General features: G+C 42.9%; 1 protein-coding gene across 7 annotated transcripts in view; it reads right to left on the bottom strand.

Annotated features, from left to right (window-relative positions):
• Window positions 1–18,044, bottom strand: part of KIAA1958 (KIAA1958 ortholog) — a 142,213-nt gene that overhangs the window by 83,178 nt on the left and 40,991 nt on the right. The window lies entirely within an intron of this gene.

Raw genomic sequence — 18,044 nt, 5'->3', positions numbered from 1 at the left:
CACCACCAAAGAGAAGGGAAGAGGAAGTTTCATTTGCTAGTTTCTTTATTTTTACACTTATAAAGAGAGAAATCTGAGCCCTTAACCCACAAGGCTTGCAACTTTTACACTAGCAGTTTTATTGGTGTTATATATACATCTAGCTGATTAAAAGTTTTGGCCATTGGACAATTATATATTATTTTACCAGCTTGTTTATTTTCTTAAGTGAAATCTGTAATGCTTGTAGAACTACTGAAATTGACAAGCCTTTTTCTGTTTATCTGCAAACAGGGCAGCAGCTGTGCAAACTTCCCTCCAGTGTCCTGCTGCAGTCTCAACCCACATCCTGAAGCAAGCACCACTAGCAGTGAGAGTTCAGTCTCCAGGCCCCACCAATTTTTGACCTCTTTGCTGAAGTTGCCACAAAAATGTCACTTGTGATATGGACCCTGATCATTAGGACCTAGATTGACAACGATTCAGTTATTTCACACAGGCCACTGGTCAGTCATCAGATAGTAATGACTAGGGTTGGGTGAACTAATTTTCTCTAATTTCAAACCCACTCAGACATTAGTGGTTTGAAATTTGAATTCAGACTCAAATATTATTGCATTTATATTCTGATGAAGAGAGAGACTATGAAGAGAGGAGCAGAAAGGAGAAAGAAAAACTTGTTAAAAATAGTTGCATTGTAATAGACCATATGTAAGACACCCAATTGTGCCATGCTACTGTTTGAGTAAACAGCAATTTCTCATCCCTAATAAATAGCAATGATTCTTTTTAATCCAAAAAAACATTTTTAAGGTAACTATTTCCTGGGGAAATAAAAGGTAAAAAGTACAGGGAAAAGGGTCATGGATTCAGGCTAGTTTTGCAAATCTCAAAAATAGTTTAACAAGTTTCTGAGCCTTGGAACTACAAGAGATTCCCCCAACCCAAATAATTAGACATTATTCCCCATCGACCTGGCATGGATTCCAACCGGCAGTCTAGAAATAGAAAGTGGCATCTCTCCATAATCAATCCATATAGCAGCTACACATTTGGGGATCCTGTATTATTTGTTAATGTTTTTAAACAGCGCCACAAGAAGTTATTTAGAAGCATACAATGATTAAAAAAGAAAAACCCCATTTCCAAGTGAGTCCAATGTTTTGTGTCTATCAAATCATTTTGGGTAGCAAGAGTTTTCATTTTTACATACGTCAACATAGAGGATAAAATCCTCACCCCACTGAAGTCAATGGGAGTTGACTCCAGTGGGATCAGAATTTCACCCATAACAAACAACAATGATAATACCAGTAACAGATATAGTAAGTGGTACTAAGAATTCTTCTTTTCCAGAATGGGATGTTAAAAAGTGGCACATCTTAATGGACAATATAGTTTTCCATTCATTAAAATATCATGGCACTCTGCCACACCCTTTCCACGGGCCTACAGCTATTCCTCAGTCAATGGCATGTCTTCAGGGAAGCTTCTTTCACTGCCAAGTATGGCATGGTTTCAACTACAACTGCCAGCACAACAAATGCTTAACAGGCAGCAAACCGTTTTGCTGAGGAGATTCCTTTAGCCAGCTGAAGAAGAAGATGATTTACTTTGACTTTGATTTATTTTGACTTTGAACAGGCTAACATCTTCAGGTTATTAGCCCAAGAGCATTTGGTATTTTTCACAAAATTAAACCCTCTACAAACCACTAACAGAACTGGCTGAAGAATTTCCCCTTTCCCCCCATTAAAAACATTATGAAACAATGTGGTTGCTGCTTGTTTTTATTTCTAAGTGGCTATCATCACTTCACTCTGCTCACACTGAAACAAGGTCAGCTATGTAGGCCTTGAACCTGCCTAATGCAGCTGCAAGATTGCAGAAGCGTGTTGTGGTATAAATGCAAGGTAAAAAGAGAGGGTGAGCAGTTCAGGAAGTGAAGTGCAGAGGAATGATAGCAATGCTGCGGAGATGATCATTTACTCCAGCAGTCCCCAACCTTTTCGTCTGGCAGGCGCCAGATGGAGGACCGTGGCGGTGGTCGAGCATCCGCCGAAATGCCATCATTGAGAGGCTTCGCCACCGAAATGCCGCCGAATTTTGGCGGCATTTCGGCGGATGCTTGACCGCAGGCCAGGACGCAGGCACATTTAGATGCCCCCGCGGGCGCCATGGCGCCCACGGGCACCGTGTTGGGGACTGCTGATTTATTCTTATCCAAGAGTGGAATTGAGACCAAGGTGGAGCATAAGCTAAACACCTTGGTTGACATTATATGCCGGGGGTCGGCAAACTTTCAGAAGTGCTGTGCCGAGTCTTCATTTATTCACTCTGAGTTAAGGTTTCGCGTGCCATTAATATATTTTAATATTTTTAGAAGGTCTCATTCTATAAGTCTATAATATATAACTAAACTATTGTTGTCTGTAAAGTAAATAAGGTTTTAAAAATGTTTAAGAAGCTTCACTTAAAATTAAATTAAAATGCAGAGCCCCCCAGACTGGTGGCCAGGACCCGGGCAGTGTGAGTGCCGCTGAAAATCAGCTTGTGTGCCACCTTTGGCACGCGTGCCATAGATTGCCTATCCCTGTTCTATGCTCTTTTCCAGAGGCACAACATAGAAACGCTCAGTGCAAGGTGAAGGGGGACTAATGTGGTTTCAGGTCAGGGTTTGCAAGGGGTCCTGACTAAAGCAGCGAAAAGCTGTCCCTCACAATGGCTGCCCCAGGGGAATTCTTCCCCAGCTGGGCCCTAGTGGGTGAGAGAATTCCTCCCTTGTTTCAGAGTGGTAGCCGTATTAGTCTGTATCAGCAAAAACAACAAGGAGTCCTTGGGGCACCTTAGAGACTAACTCATTTATTTGGGCATAAGCTTTCATGCTTACCTGATCGATGCATCTGATGAAGTGGGTTTTAGCCCACAAAAGCTTATGCCCAAATAAATGTGTTAGTCTCTAAGATGCCACAAGGACTCCTCCCTTATTTGTCTGTCAAGGTTCACGCATAAGCCCATGACACCTCACACATGCCCATTCTCCACCTTTGCCCTGCCCACCATTGATTTTCTGTTCCCAAAGCAAGAGTATAGGCCAGTTCCTTCTCTTGAGTTCCCAGCAGTACAGATGGGATTTTGCCACCCTTCCTCCATGCTGAGTATTACCTCTTTCCTCAAGCAGGGATATAGAAATGAGTAGAAATGCTCGGTAAGTACTCACTGTAATGGTGGCAGCATCTGCCCCTGAGGGACCAGACATGAAAGAGTCTTTGAACTTTCTACTGCTCAGTTTGGGGGACTGTAATTATGGACTGATTTACAGAGCTGCTGAGCACCCAGAGCTCCTATTAACGTCAATGACTGCAGGAGCTCTAGAAATCAAACCCATAGTGCTTAGCTTTACTGTCACCCACATGTACCCTCCCTGCTGCCTCATGCTAAGGCACAAACCTGCGTGCTCCTTGCTACGCACTACGCAAAGGCTTGCAAGATCCAGGCGATAATATACAAGCGAATATTAATTTCTGAATGCTAAGGAATGTTTAGAGTGAAACCGCAAGATTTTAAGATTAATTTTTTAAAACATTGAGCTCTCAAATCATTAACAAAACATAACTGTAGACTGGGAAATGTAACCACGTGAATTTTAAAGCAAACTCAAAATTGCTCCTTATTTCATGTTATAGTTATTGAATATCAAGCATCCTCTAGGTGCATTTACATAACATAATGGGCTTCCTCATGGTAGACATTTCTCACTGCAATCTTCAGAACAGAGGGCTTGGTGAAAAGTCCATCTGATGACTACCAGCTGCTTTCCAGAGCTAAGGGCCCTCTATTCAAGATGTTCTACCTAAGGGACTGTTACCAGAAGTGCCCAGGTGACCCCATGTGTACCTATGATGCACAGGCAAAGATGAGAGGAGGAAGAGGGACCTATTATGGAAATCTTTTCTTTCTCCACCTACAATCCACTGTCTTCAGAGTTTTGTGTTTCCACTAAAGGAGTTGTGACTTGAACTTCTGCATTTAACCATCAAGACGATGTAAGCCCCATAGTTCTGAAAGGAATATTAATTTGCCAGCTATTCACTTTAAATTACACAGACTGAAAGGATGGTAATGAGGTAGTCAGTTACAAACAGCTGCTGTGACCTAGCCGAATTACCAGAAGTAAAGTTCACTGGCATAATCTCGTGATTATCAAGGTTCCTGGGCCCAGATGCCCAAAGGTAGTTAGGCTCCTACTTGTCATCTAGGCCCTGATCCAAAGCCTACTGAGGTCAACAGGAGTCTTTCCACTGACTTTACTGGTCTTTGGATCAGGTCCCAAATGGCTAACTCACAAATCCCAGCCTGTGGCCTCACCCAGGCTTATTACTGCTGTCTGCTTCCATCACTTGTCTGACTGAATGAACTTCAGCCATGTTCTTTGATAGACCAGAAAATATTCATGTAAATACCCGCCCTGGCCTAGTTTTCATGGAAACACAGTAACTTCTTGTGGGGTCACCCACAACAGTAAATAAATCATGGTATTTCTAAAGGAATTCATCCATTCCATGTAGGAAGCAGACCCCTTTTGCGCCAAACTCTAGATAAGAATAGGAGAAACACACTGATGGTACATTGAGGTCCACCTTCAATTACACTTTACTGAAGAATTTAGCATGTGCATATAACACCACTTTGAAAAATGGTGTCTGTTCGCTAGATAAGACTGTCACCTTTTCATCACATTTCAAATCCTTTTCAGAGCTTTCTAAGCAGTATGTGAAAATGCAGTCTGGGCTCAAACCTAGTTTTAGGGGTGTGTCATGGTGCAAGAAAATGACCCTTCTGGACTGGGGAAAAAACCACTCTAAACTGGAAGACACTCGCTGGAAAGAAACCCCACTGCTTCAGGCTCTATTGCAGGGAGTTATCTCGGACCAACAGGGGGTTCAGCAAGTTGGTTTGTTTGGCAGGAGACCCTCATAATGCTGCCAATTAGCCTGCCAGGAAACATTGTTCTTCCTTAGGAGCACAGCCCAACCACTGAGCTCACAATAAGGATCCTAGCTCAGATAGTTGAGAGAAGTGATTATTCTATGCTTTGGATTATCTACATTTTTTGAGGGGGTGCCTTAAAACTGCTGCTGTTAAAGACTATAGCAGAAGCATCTGACCTCAGAGATGAAGTAGAGAGCCCAGTGGTGGGTGTTTTGGAATTTGGGATGTTTCGTTTGTTTGCTTGCTTGCTTTTTTCAAATGTTGTTCTGTAAGAGTCTAAAATAAATACAGAATCCCAGAAAGTGGGGTAGACTTTGTTAGAGCATCTGGTGTCTCATTTGCAAAGGGAAACCTGGGCTTTACTATACAAAGGGAAAAACTGATCTTGGCCACTTTTAAAGACAGTGCAAAACTTGCCCAAGATGCATGTGGTGTAAAAAAGATGACAGGGTGGTGGGGAAGAAAGTACTGTCAGCACTGGAGAAAGATCAAGGAAAGAAGCAACCAATTGAAAGAGAAGATAACTGATTTTTTAGACAAAGGAAATGCAGTAGATCTATTCTATCTGGCATTTGATACAGTTCCACATGGGAAATTATTAGTTAAATTGGAGAAGATGGGGATTAATATGAGAATTGAAAGGTGGATAAGGAACTGGTCAAAGGGGAGATTACAATGGGTCAAACAGAAAGGTGAGCTGGCAGGCTTGAGAGAGGTTACTGGTGGAGTTCCTCGGGGATCAGTCCTTGGACCAATCTTATTTAACATTTTTATTCATGATCCATGCCCAAAAAGTGTGCTAATAAAATCTGCAGATGACACACAGTTGGGAGGTATTGCCAGTATGGAGGAGGACCAGAATATCATACTAGAAGATATGGATGACCTTGAAAACTAGAGTAATAGAACTGTGATGAAATTTAATAGTGCCAAGTGCAAGGTCATGCATTTAGGAACCAACAACAAGAATTTTTGCTATACACTGGGGACTTATCAATTGACAGAGTAGGGGAAAGACCTGGGTGTATTGGTTGATCACAGGATGACTATGAAAACCCCGGATGCAGTTGTGAAAAAAGCTAATGCAGTCCTAGGATGCATCAGATGAGGTATTTCCAGTCAGAGGCAGGGAAGTGTTAACAACATTATACCAGGCATTGGTGAGACCTCATCTGGAATACTGTGTGCAATTCTGGTCTCCCATATTTAAGAAAGATGAATTCAAACTAGAACAGGTGCAGAGAAGGACTACTAGGATGATCCAAGGAATGGAAAACCTATCTTATGAGAGGAGACTCATAAGGCTTGTTTAGCCTAACCAAAAGAAGGCTGAGTGGAGATATGATTGCTCTCTATAAATACATCAGAAGGATAAATACCAGGGAGGGAAAGGAATTATTTAAGTTAAGTGTCAATGTGGACACAAGAACAAATGGATATAAACTGGCCATCAACAAGTTCAGACTTGAATTTAGGTGAAGGTTTCTAACCACCAGAGCAGTGAAGTTCTGGAACAGCCTTCCAAGGGGAGCAGCGAGGGCAAAACTACCTAACTGGCTTCAAGACTGAACTTGATAAATTTATGGAGGGGATAATGTGAGAAGACTGCCCACCTTGCCATGGTAGCAAATCTGTGACTGCTAGTAGCAAATATCTCCAGTGGCCGGTGATGGGACACTAGATGGGGAGGGCTCTGAGTTACTACAGAGAATTCTTTCCCAGGTCTCTGGCTGGTGGGTCTTGCCCACATGCTCACGGTCTAACTGATCACCATATTCAGGTTCGGGAAGGAATTTCCCCCTGGGTCAGACTGGCAGACACCCCAGGGAAGAGGGTGTTTGACCTTCCTCTTCAGCATGGGGCAAAGGTCACCTGCAGGTTTAAATGAGTGTAAATGGTGGATTCTTTGTAACTTGAAGTCTTGAAGTCATGATTTGAGGACTTTAGTAACTCAGCCAGAGATTAGGGGTCTATTACAGGAGTGGGTGGGCGAGGTTCTATGGCCTGCAGTGTGCAGGAGGTCAGACTAGATGATCATGATGGTCCCTTCTGGCCTTAAAGTCTATGAGTTTATGAGATGTGCAAGCATTACCAGAGCACTGTCATGATACATGCAGAGAATGAAAAACCAGGAAGTTTTGAAAGAGGCAGAAGGGAAAAACTGGTTGAGAAAAGGCTAGACTGCAACCTGATCAGCAAACAAACGTTAAAGGCTACACTGCCTCATCTAAAGACGGGGTGCATCTACACAGCAGCAGGGAGGGGCAATTCCCAGCCGGGTAGACATGTTTGAGCTAGCACCTAAAAATAGCAGTGTGACTGAGACAACATTAGCAGCAGCTCAGGCTAATGGCTTGAGTACAAACCCAGAAGGTTGAGCAGGGTTGTACTCGGGCAGCCAGCCCATGCTGCCTCTCATGCTGTGATGACTACACGGCTGTTTTTGGTGCACTAACTCAAGTGGAGCTAGCGTGTATCTATCGACCCATGCTTGGAAACACTCTCTCAGCTGCTGTGTAGACATACCCTAACAAGACTCTGGATGCTAAAGATCTGGCAACTCCATCTGATATATCAAAGGCTGCTGAGTGAATGTTTGGATAAAACCTCTGTATAATAATCTTACAGGTTTTGTTGATGGGACTCAGTCAGCAGGTTCAAGGCCAGCATCATCTCTGACAGATGCTTACCAATCCTGCATAAAATAGCTAGGGTTTTTGCAAATACAATGAAGAAACCAACATATACTATAATGCAACTGACAGTCACAGACAATGGAGTGCCAGGATGGAAATGGCAATGGTGCTGTGTGTCAGAATGGAGCCATGTTGCCAAGGCGGGTAAAAAACTCTGTGGTAACCTCAAATCAGTCCTATTAATCTTTCTTTTTCACTAGTACCAAGTTCACCCTAGGGGCATTTTAGATGAAGAGAATGTTATCTGTAAAATCTTCACTGAACTGTATGTTGCAAATAAATGTAATATCTTAAACATTCTAAAACAATGTAGCTAGCAAAATGGGTTTTGTGATCAAACCTTTTTTTTTTTTTGTATCTGCTCCTGAATGGTCTCTTTTTTAAATATACAATTTTTCAGTGTGATCTGTGCATAAAGTCAGTTATTATATGTTTGCTGTATCAAAATTGTCAAAGTTTGCCACAGCCTGTGCTTAATGGCCATCCCCAAATGCTGAAAATGTGAGACACACTTGAAAGATTTTAAAATTTAATAATTTTCTGAGTCCACAATCATCAGTGTATGTCATCTCTAGTTTCATGTGAATGCAATAAGAGGGATCAAATTCAGAGCGTGAAAGTGAGATGTTTCCCTTCTCTTTCTTTTTTCCAGAACATTTGCCTCTAAAGAGAAAGTCCATACTTAGTTTGTGAAAATGGAAAAGAATGCTATTGTCGATATGCACACAAAATACTATAGAACGCTGATGCTGTTAGTTCTTTTACTAGGCTATCTGAAGTATGCAAAGCCAGTGCAGTCGCTCATGCATAAGTGAGAGCACCATTTCTTCCAGAGAGATTTTACTTTTTCAGTATTGGTTTGTCTTTTTGATTTGTAGGATTTCTCTGACTACAATACAATTGTCTACAATAAGAAAGTTGGCACAAGGGTAACCAGTGTAAATTTTCTTAATATAGACAAAAGCTCAGCTCAGGTGAAGGCACAGGTGGGCCTGGGTGGACCGCGGCCCACTCACTTAGCATCCAGGCCCTCATCCCCCAGCCCAGGCTCTGCTCTGTCTGCCCCATGCTCCAGCCAGGGAGCAGGGTCTGGGCACAGGGGCTTTCCTTCTCCCCATCTGGAATGCCGGGCAGATGGAGTGGGGTAAACCCTCGCACCCTGACCCCGCTCCCAATCTGGAGTGCCGGGCGGACGGAGCAGGATGAGTCCCTGATCCCACTCCCTGGCTGCGTGCCTGGAGCCGGAGGAGGTCTTGACCAGAGTGCCCATCACTTCCCACAATGACAGCTGGTGACGGGAAGCAACCCTGATCCCTCCTGCCCCATCCCTCTTGGCCTCAGCATTGACCAATCACCCAAAATCAGGGCCCACCCAAGTGTCCCATCCTGGCTACGCCACTGGCTCAGGTTAAATGTCATGAATATGGTCACAGATTGCAATTTAGCAGCTATTACACTAAATAACAGAGTCAAGCTTTTACAGAAAATGAAAACTCTTGCAGGAACTTGCAACTTTTCTGCATGAGGAAGAAACTGCTCTACAATAGAATTTAGATTTTTTAAATATGTATTGTTATATTTTTATTCACAGATTATTTTGAGCAGAGCAAGAGAATTTTTAAAGACTCCATTCTCAATAAGAGTGAAATTCTAAGTGGTCTTTTAAACCTTGCAACCTTGCAGTTTATGAATAATGGTCAGGAATTTTAGAATACTAGCAGAACCATGCAAGTCATGCTCTGCAATTTACATACAAGGCTCTCTCTTTCAAATGCCAAGCTGGAAAAGATTCTTTAAAAATTGCAGAAGAGTATAGATTGGCAAAAATACTAGAAATAGGCAGAAGACTAATTTGCGAACAGGCTGGTATCCAACTGTGCATAATACATCATATGCAGTTAAATCCCTAAAATAGTCCCTAGACAAGACTTTGAAGTTATATGAAAAAATAGTAACATGAAAGCTCTCCTAGAGATGAGCCAGGATATGAAAAGATTTGCATCCAAATTTAAAGCCAGTTAGAAATATTGGGTAACATACTGTAATCAAGGCCTAATAGATAAAAAATATTTTTAAATCACACCATGCCACTGTCTTTTATATTCCATTAATAACTCTTTACTTATTTCCCTCATAGAGAAAGCACTAGCCTCATCATTAGCCTTGAAAGTCCTAAACTTTAAATTAAAGGATAAAAATAGATTATGCCTAAAATTATTAAAATGCATTCTGTGGAAGTGTGCAAAGGCCCCAGCCAAGACTGAGACCTCACGGTGATCCTTACCCCTAAGAGTTTACAATCTAATCTACAACCAATAACCCTCTGGCAGAATTCACTAAGGGAGAAATCCAGAACCCTGTACCAACATGAGCAGCACACAAGTTGGTACCCACAAGTTTTGGGGAGGGTGTCAAATGCTGTGGCCTATGTAGAAGGATAGGCAGGGACCAGGATGTGGCCTGATTTAGTAGCCACAAATTTCAGTGCTATCGTGGACTGTTTTACATTGGATCGATTCTTGTAAGCCTTCAGTATACAGACATCAGTGGAACAGTGGGTGCTCAGTATCTCTGAAAAAAATCAAACCACTTCAGTAAGAACCTGATCCAATGCTCATCAAAGTCAATGGAAAGGCTCCCTTTGACTTTAATGGATGTTAGTTCAGGTACCAAAGGCCAGATTTTTTCAAAGTATTTAGCCCCATATTCTCAAATAGATTGAAACCAAACCTTCCTTTGAGAATCTGGGGTTTAAACACCAAAGGATGCAATTAGGCACCTAGTGGGATTTTCAAAAGTTCTTCTTTAGGTCCCTAATTACCTTAAAAATCTGGTGCTAAATGACTAACTATAGATTTAAACTTTAGGCACCCAGTTTGAAAGATCTGGCCACAGGACGCATCTTTGAATTTTTATGCAAGCAAAACTCCCATTAGAGTCAACAGGACATTTGGATGTGTCAGGAATGCAGGGCTGGGGCACATCTAACATCAACAAACAGAGAGCATCACCCTATATCCGTTTAGCATCTGTATTTAATGTTGGTGAGCAGTTTGTGATTACCTGCAGAGTACCGTAGGTCTACAATGAGACACTCAGGAATAAGAATGCTAGTAAATAAAGTTCTCTAATGAAACTTAGAACCTGAATTCCTTTCGATAGATTAGACAACTGGGATTCAGAATAACCTGCAGCATGAGCTGCTGAATGACAAATGGCAAATTTAACAGCACAAGTTAGATAATTGTACACAACTGGCTAATTAGGTACATTTGCATATGTATTTTCCCAATTTGCACACACAGCTGGAGTAATTCTTCACGTAAGTTAAAATGGACAGTTGAACATGCTTTTTGTGCACCTAACTTGTCTGACTAAAATCTATCCTGGAATATCTAATTAGGAATGAAATTTGAATCTGAGTCCTCAATGTATCAGCTGGAAAACAGTTGAGAAAAAGGGTCAGCACTGTTAAGTGTGCACACTGGTAGCAGTGCATAAGTTGAACACAAAATAGGTCATGGTACTGTTCTGCTACATTTTCTCAAACTTCTGCCTGTTTTTTTCAGAAGAACATATCCAATTAGCTTGGAGAATATCCTCCCTCAGATTCCAGAAAGAAACAGAGTAATCAGAGCTACCGATTATTTATTCTTATAGAGGAGCATCAGTTACTATATATTTTAAGTATCAGAGGGGTAGCCGTGTTAGTCTGGATCTGTAAAAGCAGCAAAGAATCCTGTGGCACCTTATAGACTAACAGACGTTTTGGAGCATGAGCTTTTGTGGGTGAATACCCACTTCTTCAGATGCATGTGGTGGAAATTTCCAGGGGCAGTATATATATACTAGCAAGCAAGCTAGAGATAACGAGGTCAGTTCAGTCAGGGAGGATGAGGCCCTGTTCTAGTAGTTGAGGTGTGAAAACCAAGAGAGGAGAAACTGGTTCTGTAGTTGGCAAGTCATTCACAGACTTTGTTTAATCCTGAGCTGATGGTGTCAAATTTGCAGATGAACTGAAGCTCAGCAGTTTCTCTTTGAAGTCTGGTCCTGAAGTTTTTTTGCTGCAGGATGGCCACCTTAAGGTCTGCAATAGTGTGGCCAGGGAGGTTGAAGTGCTCCCCTACAGGTTTTTGTATATTGCCATTCCTAATGTCTGATTTGTGTCCATTTATCCTTTTCCGTAGAGACTGTCCAGTTTGGCCAATGTACATAGCAGAGGGGCATTTCTGGCATATGATGGCATATATTACATTGGTGGATGTGCAGGTGAATGAACCAGTGATGGTGTGGCTGATCTGGTTAGGTCCTGTGATGGTGTCGCTGGTGTAGATATGTGGGCAGAGTTGGCATCGAGGTTTGTTGCATGGATTGGTTCCTGAGCTAGAGTTATTATGGTGTGGTGCGCAGTTACTGGTGAGAATATGTTTCAGGTTGTCTGAGGGCAAGGACTGGCCTGCCACCCAAGGCCTGTGAAAGTGTGGGATCATTGTCCAGGATGGGTTGTAGATCCTTGATGATGCGTTGGAGGGGTTTTAGCTGGGGGCTGTATGTGATGGCCAGTGGAGTCCTGTTGGTTTCTTTCTTGGGTTTGTCTTGCAGTAGGAGGCTTCTGGGTACACGTCTGGCTCTGTTGATCTGTTTCCTTATTTCCTCGTGCGGGTATTGTAGTTTTGAGAATGCTTGGTGGAGATTCTCACACTGACCGCTATGCCTACCTTCATGCCTCCAGCTTCCATCCCGGACACATCACACGATCCATTGTCTACAGCCAAGCACTGAGGTACAACCGCATCTGCTCTAACCCCTCAGACAGAGACCAACACCTACAAAATCTCCACCAAGCATTCTCAAAACTACAATACCCGCACGAGGAAATAAGGAAACAGATCAACAGAGCCAGACGTGTACCCAGAAGCCTCCTACTGCAAGACAAACCCAAGAAAGAAACCAACAGGACTCCACTGGCCATCACATACAGCCCCCAGCTAAAACCCCTCCAACGCATCATCAAGGATCTACAACCCATCCTGGACAATGATCCCACACTTTCACAGGCCTTGTGTGGCAGGCCAGTCCTTGCCCACAGACAACCTGCCAACCTGAAACATATTCTCACCAGTAACTGCGCACCGCACCATAATAACTCTAGCTCAGGAACCAATCCATGCAACAAACCTCGATGCCAACTCTGCCCACATATCTACACCAGCGACACCATCACAGGACCTAACCAGATCAGCCACACCATCACTGGTTCATTCACCTGCACATCCACCAATGTAATATACGCCATCATATGCCAGAAATGCCCCTCTGCTATGTACATTGGCCAAACTGGACAGTCTCTACGGAAAAGGATAAATGGACACAAATCAGACATTAGGAATGGCAATATACAAAAACCTGTAGGGGAGCACTTCAACCTCCCTGGCCACACTATTGCAGACCTTAAGGTGGCCATCCTGCAGCAAAAAAACTTCAGGACCAGACTTCAAAGAGAAACTGCTGAGCTTCAGTTCATCTGCAAATTTGACACTATCAGCTCAGGATTAAACAAAGACTGTGAATGGCTTGCCAACTACAGAACCAGTTTCTCCTCTCTTGGTTTTCACACCTCAACTGCTAGAACAGGGCCTCATCCTCCCTGATTGAACTGACCTCGTTATCTCTAGCTTGCTTGCTAGTATATATATATACTGCCCCTGGAAATTTCCACAACATGCATCTGAAGAAGTGGGTATTCACCCACGAAAGCTCATGCTCCAAAACGTCTGTTAGTCTATAAGGTGCCACAGGATTCTTTGCTGCTTTTATATATTTTAAAAATATTTAATGATACAGGGACACAATGTCCTTCAATACAGTATTGACTAGACCTCTAGAAAGTCACAGCAGCAGACCATGTTTGTGCACATTTGGAAAATAAGGTCAGTTTTCTTACAACTGCAGTTTTTCTGGACTGGAAACCACTAGAAAAGAGCAGGTAGCAAAATTTCAATACAGGTCCTTAAATGGTGTTTGCGAAATGCGCACGTGTATAGATAAATAGGTGATTGCTAACAGGCACTGCACGTGGGCAGGCCAGAACTTGTGTTGTGTCAACAAATATGCATTTTGCAATTACAACTATGCATTGTGAGCCTGATCCTGCACATTGCAAGTATAGAGGCTTGTGACTATAGGGGCCGGGTAAAAACTGACAAAGAAGATACAGAATACAGATCATGTTTCTGAATTAGTGAGCACTGGTGTGTGGCCACCAAACTATTCCTTGCTAGTTTCACAGATAAAAGAGGATTACACACTTGAGCACCTCATTCAAATGCCGTGAAGCCCAAATCACTTAAGGACATTCCTTTTTTTACCCTGTACCTTTGCAAGCAAAAGAGTGGGTGTGCAGGAGGCTTGAGAATGACTACCACTCTACATTCATTTTCCAGGCACAACTTAGCTGCTTAATTTTGAAAATGTAGCTCTAAACACTCATTGTGTCTGCCAAATTATTATTGGGCAGAACCATGTTGCTCAAAAAGCAATAGAGATATAGCCACTAAAATATACAAAGCCCTTCTGTGGACATATATATCTTAATAGCTGCCATGCTGAGACTACTGCCCAGAATTCTGACCAGTAGCGTCTCTGACCGGTAAGCTCTCCCATCTTCACTGAAACGCTGCAGCTGCATCACTCAGGAGCGGCGCCAGGTTTTTTGGCACCCTAGGCGGGGGTTCTTCCGCGCTCCCGGTCGTTGGCGGCAATTCTGCGGCGGGGGGGATCCTTCCACGGCTCCCGGTCTTCGGGGCACTTTGGTGGCGGGTCTCGGAGCGAGTGAAGGACCCGCCGCAGAATTGTCGCTGAAGATCCGGAACGCAGAAGGACCCCCCGCCGCCGAAGCGCCGGCCCTGGCATCATTGCAACATTTTAAGTGCAGACCTGCCCTTCGATTGTAACCTCGTTGGGGGCAGGGTCCGTCTTCTTGTCCTATTTGTACAGCACCTAGCACAGTAGGGTCCTCCTCCGTGACTGGGGCTCCCAAATGCTGCAGCAGTATAAATAAATAATACAACTGTCACGTAATATTTTATCTTAGAATGCAGCCAGCACCTTTGAAAAGTTCTTTAGCAATGTCAACCCAACGCACAAAAACTAAGAAATACCATGTCTGATTCCCCACTGCCATGCACCTGGTACAGTCATGGACACCAGTGCAAAAGGGGCAGCTACAAAATCAGAATGGCATCATTTTACATCTACTTTCCACAGGCGTAAACAGCACAAGGTGCAACACAGAGAAGAAACTGTCATAAACAGATAGCTAAGGGTTAATGTCTCTTTCACCTGAAGCACTTGACCAGAGGACCAATCAGAAAACCGGATTTTTTCAACTCTGGGTGGAGGAAAGTTTGTGTCTGAGTCTTTTGTCTGTCTGCCTGCTTTCTCTGAGCTTTGGAGAAGTAGTTCTGCTTTCTAATCTTCTGTTTCTAAGTGTAAGGACAAAGAGATCAGATAGTAAGTTATATGGTTTCTTTTCTTTGGTATTTGCATGAATATAAGTGCTGGAGTGCTTTGATTTGTATTCTTTTTGAATAAGGCTGTTTATTCAATATTCTTTTAAGCAATCGACCCTGTATTTTATCACCTTAATACAGAGAGACCATTTGTATGTATTTTTCCTTTCTTTTTTATATAAAGCTTTCTTTTAAGACCTGTTGAAGTTTTCTTTACTGGGAAATTTCAGGGAAATTGAGTCTGTACTCACCAGGGAATTGGTGGGAGGAAGAAATCAGGGGAGATCTGTGTGTTGGATTTGCTAGCCTGATTTTGCATTCCCTCTGGGGGAATAGGAAAGTGCTTTTGGTTTCCAGGACTGGGAACGGAGAGGGGGAGTCACTCTGTTTGGATTCACAGAGCTTGTGTCTGTGTATCTCTCCAGGAGCACCTGGAGGGGGGGAAGGGAAAAAGGATTATTTCCCTTTGTTGTGAGACTCAAGGGATTTGGGTCTTGGGGTCCCCAGGGAAGGTTTTTCAGGGGGACCAGAGTGCCCCAAAACACTCTAATTTTTTGGGTGGTGGCAGCAAGTACCAGGTCCAAGCTGGTAGCTAAGCTTGGAGGTTTTCATGCTAACTCCCATATTTTGGACGCTAAGGTCCAAATCTGGGACTAAGGTTATGACAGAAACAGACTCATTTTATTTGACAGACAGCCTCCCCTCCAACCCCACAATCAAATTGCGATGGAAGTATAGATGTTGGTAACAAAAAGAAAGTGGATTGGGATGGGCTATTACAATTTGTATCATCAGACAGATGCCGATATCCATGCTTCGTTTCATCTCATAGTACCACTGATTTTGCTATGTGCCTTTTCAGTGGTATGTCAGAAGATTGAGGAGTCAATGGGCTGCTTCTTCAATGGTAATCCTGTTCTGGGTAGACAGTGAATGGCAGGATATGGTGCACTGTGTGAAGAAAATTTAGGGCGACCAGACAGCAAGTGTGAAATATCAGGACGGGGGGGTGGGGTAATAGGAGCCTATATGAGAAAAAGACCCAAAAATCGGGACTGTCCCTATAAAATCAGGACATCTGGTCACCCTAGAAGACATCATAGTTCCACTAAGGCTCTTCCCTCACAGTGGAGTGCAGGATTTAAGGACTGATATCAGTTCACATCTAGATGAAGGAGCAATATGCCCTCCCCACAGAGGTTATATTAGAATTACCAACACAATCTTTTCCATAGCATAAACTATGCTATAGCTACAGAAATAGAGTTGCTACAAAACACAGCTAGATGAACACGTTTTGTTTTCCAGCTTCCCAAGGGCAAAATTTATTTTAAGCTGGTGTGATTGGCAATTTCAACAACAAAAAGTCAAAATCTGTGAAATCACCCTTTCAAATTAAGCTACTTTACCACGCTACAAACATGAGCTCTGAAACGTTACTTCTGATGAAGTGTGAATGCTATCATCATTGTAATTACATCTGTTTGTAATTAAAATACTGATAATTGTCAATGAAAACAACCGAGTTGAAACAATACTCTAAAATCCTTTTTAAAATGCAACCCGTGTCTGGAAGTTCAGGCATCCTGAATCATGTTTGCAAACAAGCGGCCATACTCACTAATGCTGGCACAGGGACATACATGGCACATTTCCATGTGCCAGTCTGGCCTATTGCACTCTAGGGGGCATTCTAATAAAGAAGGGCACTTCTTAGTACCCCACTTGTCTCTCTCAGGGCTTATAAAGAGGTTGGGGAGGGGAAGAACAAATTGAAGTCCTGTTGGGGGTTCCTGTGGAGCCATGCCAATGCAGACTGAAGTGGGGATGAGCGGCCTTGTCCCTTTCCCGGCCGATGCTGCTCAGTTTTTGTCTAGTGTTAACCCCAATATGTCTCTGGTATGGAGGAGTAATCGCCCCCATGCTGGATTTTCTATCTCTGGGGCCGTCTGCTGGCACATACCCTCAAGTTACTTTGTCCCACAAAGGTGGTCATTCAAACAAAGACCCACTATAACTTCCTGGTTGCTATCTATGCACAATCACAGCACATATCAAGAGGAAAAGAAAGAACTGATCAAGTTGTGAAATGAATACAATACTATTTTAAATCTGGATTCATGGGACTACAATGAATTACACTTCATTTTGCATTCAAACTATTTTTTCCTCCGACAGTTTTGGGTCCTGGTTTTTTATCTCAAAGTGGAATCTGATCTCCAAGAGCTGTTTCTGTGGCTTATTCTTACACTGTTGAAAAACCCATTCTCAGTCACTCTTGCTAAGATGACACAAATTTAGGAAGAGGTTTTTACCACCCACCAGATAGATCCATTGAAAACTCAGAGCTTTCGGCAAACTATGATGAGCTAACTCAGCCATGCAGTGTGGTGCATTCCCAACATGAAGAAAGTGGATCTCTCTTCAGTATCTCCCCCATTCGTTTTCCTGCAGTAAAACTCCACTGATTTCCATGAAGCTTCTCCTGATTTATGTGTTTGTAAGGGAGACTGGAATCAGATCAACAGTCTCACTGTCCATGTGACCCTTTCTACATATTCCAGGATCAAACAATTCTCGGAATATCTTGCAATTGATCATTCATACTCTGTTGGAGGGTACTTTCACTTCATATACCCCAACAAGTAATTAGGCCATACTGGCCCCAACATAGTTTTTTAGGCTCTGGTTACACTATGAGGCTTGCTGGGCTTAAATTCTGTGGTGGCCCAGGTTATGACCCACTTTAGTTTGGTAGTAGATGAAGCAACCCCTGTTAAAAATCAGATTTAGAGCCACACCATGGCCATGACATACTAGGCTGGAGCCTAATCCTGAAGTCTGCAAAGCAAGCACTCCTCACACT

Source organism: Gopherus flavomarginatus, chromosome 3 (assembly GCF_025201925.1).
Source record: "Gopherus flavomarginatus isolate rGopFla2 chromosome 3, rGopFla2.mat.asm, whole genome shotgun sequence".
Classification (NCBI taxonomy): Eukaryota; Metazoa; Chordata; order Testudines; family Testudinidae; genus Gopherus; species Gopherus flavomarginatus.
This window is presented reverse-complemented; position numbering and strand designations above follow the sequence as displayed.